Raw genomic sequence first — 8,165 nt, 5'->3', positions numbered from 1 at the left:
ATATCAGATTTGTATCTTTATGGTATAAAAATACAAACAAAAAAAAATAGAAAAATATACAGCGAAATCATAAATTTCAATTGTTATTTTGGGGTTGGGTCCAACTCAGCTCATGTGGCTAGGTTGGACCCAGCAGGCCTAGCCTGGTCACTGGCCCAAACCAGTGACTCGGCTGGCCAGCAGAGGTCTCATGCATGAATTACTCACGCATGCACTACACAGTGCGAAGGTAATTAAAATTACCTTCACACAATGCCTACACCTAAATGAAAATGCGAAAATGGGGAGAGAAGAGCAACGTCTTACCTAGTCTACTGGAGATGGTGATCGTCTTCCTTAGGAAAAACCCCTGCGTTGTTTGTTCCTTGTGTTCGTTCACCCTCTGTTGAAGCTTCCTTTGGTCAGTCGCTCGATGTTTGTTCATTCCTTTTTTTTAGCTTTTTCCTTTGGTTTTCTCAAGCCATAACTGCTGAAAATGGAGCTTTTGGAGTTGCCAATAAAGAAGAAGTTGAGGGCGTCTCTTTTGTTTTTCACTGATATTCGTTTTTTCCCTCTATTTTTCTTTTAGTTCTCCCCCTTCTTTTCCCTTGTTCTTCGTGTTTTTTTCTCCTTCTCCCACTCTATTTCCTTTCTCCCCCGAACTCTCTTTTATCCCCCCTGTGTTCGGTCTCTCCTCAAGCCTTAATAGCCAGAGAATGTATGTGTTTTCCCTGATAACAAAGACATTCAGGACCGTTATTGCAGGAGTAATGGTAACAGTTGGTGATGGTAACGGCATGCAGAGGGATAGTAGCCGTGAAACGTTCTACATAACTAAAGCAATTTATTGCTTTTGCTACTAGAACAGTTCCACTACCTTTACTACTAAAACGACTTCTGAAGAAGGCAATGAATAGTGTTTCTGAAACGGCACCGTTTTCCAATTCAAATGGATATTTTTGATTTGGTCGTTGGAGTTTCGCCATTTTGTAATCAAATCCCCGGGTAAATTGTAATTGGATCCCTTGATTTGAACATCATTTACAAGATAGTCTTTGGTTAAAGGGGATTGGCGAATGGAATCTCAGTTTAGCCAAACGACATGCAGGATTTTGGTTCTTGTTAAAGGGGATTGGCGAAAGGAATCTCAGTTGAGCCCAACTACACACAGCATTTTGGTTCTAGTTAAAGGGGATTGGCGAAAGGAATCTCAGTTTAGCCCAACCACACATAGCATTTGGGTTATTGTTAAGGGGATAGACGAAAGGAATCTCAGTTTAGCCCAACCATACACAGGATTTGGGTTCTGGTTAAGGGGGATTGGTGAAAGGAATCTCAATTTAGCCTAACTATTCACAGGATTTGGGCTCTAGTTAAAAGGGATTAGCGAAAGGAATCTTAGTTTAGCCCAACCACACATAGGATATGGGTTATGGTTAAAGGGGATTGGCGAATGGAATAGCAGTTTAGCCGAACGACACGCAAGATTTTGGTTCGTGTTAAAAGGGATTGGTGAAAGGAATCTCAGTTTAGCCCAACCACACAAGATTTTGGTTCCGGTTAAAGGGGATTGGCGAAAGGAATCTCAGTTTAGCCCAACCACACATAACATTTGGATTATTGTTAAAGGGGATTGACGAAAGAAATCTCAGTTTAGGCCGACCACACACTGGATTTGGGTTCTGGTTAAGGGGGATTGATGAAAGGAATATCACTTTAGCCTAACTACTCACAGGATTTGGGTTCTAGTTAAAAGGGATTGGAGAAAGGAATCTTAGTTTAGCCCAGCCACACATAGGATTTGGGTTCTGGTTAAAAGGGATAGGCGAAAGGAATCTTAGTTTAGCCCAGCCACACATAGGATTTGGGTTCTGGTTAAAAGGGATAGGCGAATGGAATTGCAGTATAGCCTAACTACACACAACATTTTAGTTCTGGTTAAAGGAGATTAGCGAAAGGAATCTCAGTTTAGCCCAACCACACATAGCATTTGGGTTATGGTTAAAGGGAATTGACAAAAGGAATCTCAGTTTAGCCCGACCACACAAAGGATTTGGGTTCTGGTTAAAGGGGATTGGTGAAAGGAATCTCATTTTAGCCACACTACTCATAGGATTTGGGTTCTGGTTAAAGGGGATTGGCAAAAGGAATCTTAGTATAGCCTAGCCACACACAGGATTTGGGTTCTGGTTAATGGGGATTGGGAATGGAATTGCAGTTTAGCCGAAGGACACGAAGGATTTTGGTTCTTGTTAAAGGGGATTGGCAAAAGGAATCTTAGTTTAGCCCAATCACGCAGGATTTTGGTTCCGGTTAAAGGGGATTGGCGAAAGGAATCTCAATTTAGTCCAACCACACATAGCATTTTGGTTCTGGTTAAAGGGGATTGGCGAAAGGAATCTTAGTTTAGCCTAACCACACATTGCATTTTGGTTATTGTTAAAGGGGATTGGCGAAAGGAATTGCAGTTTAGCCCGACCACACAAAGGATTTGGGTTCTGGTTAAGAGGGATTGGTGAAAGGAATCTCATTTTAGCCTAACTACACACAGGATTTGGGTTCTTGTTAACAGGGATTGGCGAATGGAATTACAGTTTAGCCGAACGACACACAAGATTTTGGTTCTTGTTAAAGGGGATTGGTGAAAGGAATCTCAGTATAGCCTAACCACACACAGTATTTTAGTTCTGGTTAAAGGAGATTGGCGAAAGGAATGTCAGTTTAGCCCAACCGCACATAGCATTTGGGTTATGGTTAAAGGCGATTAGCGAAAGGAATCTCAGTTTAGCAAACCCACAGACACGATTTGGGTTCTGCTTAAAGGGGATTGGTGAAAGGAATCTCAGTTTATCCCAACCACATATAGCATTTTGGTTCTGGTTAAAGGGGATTGGCGAAAGGAATCTTAAGATTGGCAAAAGGAATCTTAGTTTAGCCTAACTACACACTGCATTTTGGTTCTGGTTAAAAGGGATTGATGAAAAAAATCTCAGCTTAGCCCTACCACACACCATTTTGGTTCCAATTAAAGGCAATTGGCGAAAGGAATCTTAGTTTAGCAAACCCATACACAGGATTTAGGTTCTGGTTAAGGGGGATTGGTGAAAGGAATCTCATTTTAGGCTAACTACTAACAGGATTTTGGTTCTAGTTAAAGGAGATTCGTGAAAGGAATCTCAGTTTAGCCGAACCACACGAAGGATTTTGGTTATGGTTAAAGGGGATTGGCGAAAGGAATCTCAGTTTAGCCCAACAACACATAGGATTTTGGTTCTAGTTAAAAGGTGATTGGCCAAAGGAATCTCAGTTTAGCAAAACCACATGCTGGATTTTGGTTCTGGTTAAAAGTGATTGGCGAAAGGAATCTCAGTTTAGTCAACCACACCCAGGATTTGATTTCTGGTTAAAGGGGATTGGCAAAAGGAATCTAAGTTTAGCCGAACCACACACAACATTTGTGTTCTGGTTAAAGAGAATTGGCGAAAGGAATCGTAGTTTAACATAGACACACATGATTTTGGTTGTGGTTAAAAGGGATTGGCAAAAGGAATCTCATTTAGCTCAACCACACAGGATTTTGGTTTGTTTAATGGGGATTAGCTAAAGGAATCTTTGTTTAACCTAACCACACCCAGGATTTTGGTTGTGGTTAAAGGGGATTGGCAAAAAGAATCTCAGTTTAGCCTAGCCACACAGGATTGTGGTTTCGGTTAAAGGGGATTGGCGAAAGGAATCTCAGTTTCGCCCTCCCACACACAGGATTTGGGTTTTGGTTAAAGGGGATTGGTGAAAGGAATCTCAATTTATCCTAACCACACACAGCATTTTGGTTCTAGTTAAAGGGGATTGGCGAAATGAATCTCAGGATTGGAGAAAGGAGTCTCAGTTTAGCCGCACTACAAGCAGGATTTCGGTTCTAGTTAAAAGGGATTGATGAAAGGAATCTCAGTTTAGCCTAACCAAACACTACATTTTGGTTCTGGTTAAAAGGAATTTGCGAAAGGAATCTCATATTAGCCCAGCCACACAGGATTTTGGTTCCGGTTAAAGGGGATTGGCGAAAGGAATCTCAGTTTATCCAAACCACACACATCATTTTGGTTATAGTTAAAGGTGATTGGGGGAATGAATCTCAGGATTGGCCATAGGAATCTCAGTTTAGCCAACCACACACAACATTTTGGTTTTGGTTAAAGGGGATTGGTGAAATGAATCTCAAGATTGGCCAAAGAAATCTCAATTTAGCCCAACCACACACAGGATTTTGGTTGTGGTTAAAAGGGATCTACGAAAGGAATCTCAGTTTTGCCCAACCACACACTAGATTTTGGTTGTGGTTAAAGGGGATTGGTGAAATGAATCTCAGGATTGGCCAAAGGAATCTCAGTTTAGCCCAACCACACACAGGATTTTGGTTATGGTTAAAGGGGATCTACAAAAAGAATCTCAGTTTCGCCCAACCACACACAGGATTTTGGTTATGGTTAAAGGGGATTGGGAAAAGGAATCTCAGTTTATCCGAACCACACAAAACATTTTGGTTCTCGTTAAAGGTGATTGGGGTAATGAATCTCAGGATTGGCTACAGGAATCTCAGTTTAGCCCAACCACACATAGGATTTTGGTTCTGGTTAAAGGGGATCTACGAAAGGAATCTCAGTTTTGCCCAACCACACACAAGATTTTGGTTGTGGTTAAAGGGGATTGGGAAAAGGAATCTCAGTGTATCCGAACCACACACAACATTTTGGTTCTCGTTAAAGGTGATTGGGGTAATGAATCTCAAGATTGGCCATAGGAATCTTAGTTTAGCCCAACCACACACAGGATTTTGGTTTTGGTTAAAGGGGATCTACGAAAGGAATCTCAGTTTCGCCCAACCACACACAGGATTTTGGATGTGGTTAAAGGGGATTGGGAAAAGGAATCTCAGTTTATCCCAACCACACATAACATTTTGGTTCTCGTTAAAGGTGATTGGGGTAATGAATCTCAACATTGGCCACACGAATCTCAATTTAGCCCAACCACACACAGCATTTTGGTTCTGGTTAAAGGGGATCTACGAAAGGAATCTTAGTTTCGCCCAACCACACACAATATTTTGGTTGTGGTTAAAGGGGATTGGTGAAAGGAATTTCAGTTTATCCCAACCACACACAACATTTTGGTTCTGGTTAAATGGGATTGGTGAAAGGAATCTCAGTTTAGCCCAACCACACAAAATTTTGGTTCTGTTAAAGGGGATTGGCTAAAAGAATCTCAGTTTAGCTGAACCACACCCAGGATTTTGGTTGTGGTTAAATGGGATTGGCGAAATGAATCTCAGTTTAGCCCAACCACACAGGATTTTGGTTCGGTTAAAGGGGATTGGCTAAAATAATCTCAGTTTAGCCGAACCACACCTAGGATTTTGGTTGTGGTTAAAGGGGATTGGCGAAAGGAATTTCAGTTTAGCCGAACCACTCCTAGGATTTGGGTTCTGGTTAAAGGGGATTGGTGAAATGAATCTCAGTTTAGCCCAACCACACAGGATTTTGGTTCGGTTAAAGGGGATTGGCTAAAGGAATCTTAGTTTAGCCGAACCACACCCAGGATTTTGGTTGTGGTTAAAGGGGATTGGCGAAAGGAATCTCAGTTTAGCCGAACCACTCCTAGGATTTGGGTTCCGGTTAAAGGGGATTGGCGAAAAAAATCTCAGTTTATCCAAACCGCACACAACATTTTGGTTCTGGTTAAAAGGGATTGGTGAAATGAATATCAGGATTGGCCAAAGGAATCTCAGTTTGTCCCTACCATACATAGGATTTTGGTTCTGGTTAAAAGGGATTGGCAAAATGAATCTTAGTGTAGCCCAACCACTCAGGATTTTGATTCAGTTAAAAGGGATTGGCTAAAGGAATCTCAGTTTAGCCTAACCACACCCAGGATTTTGGTTGTGGTTAAAGGGGATTGGCAAAAGAAATCTCAGTCTAGCCGAACCATATGCAGGATTTGGGTTCTAGTTAAAAGGGATTGATGAAAGGAATCTTAGATTAGCCTAACGAAACACTGTATTTTGGTTCCGGTTTAAGGGGATTGGCGAAAGGAATCTCAGTTTCGTCCAACCACTCATAGGATTTAGGTGTGGTTAAAGGGGATTGGCGAAAGGAATCTCATTTTAGCCCAACCACACACAGTATTTGGGTTTGTAGTTAACGGTGATTGGCGAAAGGAATCTCAGTTTAGTCCAACCACGCCTAGGATTTGGGTTCTCGTTAAAGGGGATTGACAAAATGAAGCTCAGTTTAGCCTAACCACACACAGGATTTGGGTTCTGGTTAAAGAGGATTGGGAAAAGGAAACTCAGTTTAGCCGAATCATACACAAGATTTAGGTTCTCGTTAAAGGGGATTGGCGAAAGGAATCTCAGTTTAGCCCACCCACACACAACATTTTCGTTCTGGTTATAGGGATTTGGCGAAAGGAATCTCAATTTAGCCCAATCACACACGGAATTTGGGTTCTGGTTAAAGGGGATTTGGCGAAAGAAATCTTAGTTTAGCCCAACCACACACGGAATTCGGGTTTTATTTAAAGGGGATAGGCGAAAGGAATGTCAGTTTCACCCAACCACACATAGGATTTGGTTCTGGTTTAAGGGGATAGGCGAAAGGAATCTCAGTTTAGCCGAACCACATGTAGGATTTTGGTTCTGGTTAAAAGAGATTGGCGAAAGGAATCTCAGTTTAGCCCAGCCACACATGATTTTGTTTCCGGTTAAAGGGGATTGGCTAAAGGAATCTCATTTTTGCCTAACCACACCCAGGATTTTGGTTGTGGTTAAAGGGGATTGGCGAAAGGAATCTCAGTTTAGCCGAACCACATGCAGGATTTCGGTTCTGGTTAAAAGGGATTGATGAAAGGAATCTCAGTTAAGCCTAACCAAACTCTGTATTTTGATTCCGGTTAAAGGGAATTGGCGAAATAAATATCAATTTAGCCTAACCTTAGACAAAATTTTGGTTTTAGTTAAAGGGGATTGGCGAAAGGAATCTTAGTTTAGCCCTGCCACACAGGATTTTGGTTCTGTTTAAAAGGGATTGGCAAAAGGAATCTGAGTTTCGCCCACCACACTGGATTTTGGTTCTGTTTAAAAGGGATTGTCGAAAGGAATCTGAGTTTCGCCCACCACACTGGATTTTGGTTCCGGTTAAAGAGGATTGGCTAAATGAATCTCAAGATTGGCTAAAGGAATTGCAGTTTAGCCCAACCACACACCGGATTTTGGTTCTGGTTAAAGGTGATTGGCGAAAGGAATCTCAGTTTAGCACACCCACACACAAGATTAGGGTTCTGCTTAAAGGCGATCGACGAAAGGAATCTCAGTTTAGCACACCCATACACAGGATTGGGGTTCTGCTTAAAGGCGATCGACGAAAGGAATCTCAGTTTAGCACACCCACACACAGGATTGAGGTTCTACTTAAAGGCAATTGGCAAAAGGAATCTCAGTTTATCCCAACCACACACAACATTTTGGTTCTGGATAAAGGGGAAATGCAAAAGTCTCAGGATATGCAAAAGGAATCTCAGTTTAGCCTAACCATACACAGGATTTTGGTTCTGTTTAAAGGTGATTAGTGAAAGGAATCTAAGTTTAGCACACCCACACACAGGATTTGGGTTTTGCTTATAAGGGATTAGTGAAAGGAATCTCAGCTTATCCCAACCACACACAGCCTTTTGGTTCTAGTTAAAAGGGATTGGCAAGAGGAATCTCAGTGTAAACTCCAGGGAAAAATAAAGGTTGCTTAGATTGCAAACTAACTACAGGAGAAATAAAAGTGAAGAAAATCATGCATATGGTTAAAAAAAAACGGGAATTCAGAAATTTTTGGATATAAGTTTCTGGACGAAATATTTCGAGACATTATAAATCAACTCGAAAATGTTGAGGGTTGGATTAAATTAAAGAAAATAAACTAAATTAAAAGTTGTGGGGTGAAATTATAAGAAATGAAAAGAGGTATAACTTAATCATAAGAAGAAAAAAAAAGGTGTAGGGGCCTAAATGCAAATAAGAAAAATTATAGGGCATAAATACTCCTATTCTCACCAAAATCTACAGAAATCATAAGGAAAGAAAAGAGGGAGTTTTATATTCATTCTTGCAAAATCAAGAGAGAAACACCAAAATTTCAAGA

Source organism: Populus nigra, chromosome 6, assembly GCF_951802175.1.
Source record: "Populus nigra chromosome 6, ddPopNigr1.1, whole genome shotgun sequence".
In the NCBI taxonomy this organism is placed as follows: domain Eukaryota; kingdom Viridiplantae; phylum Streptophyta; class Magnoliopsida; order Malpighiales; family Salicaceae; genus Populus; species Populus nigra.
This window is presented reverse-complemented; position numbering follows the sequence as displayed.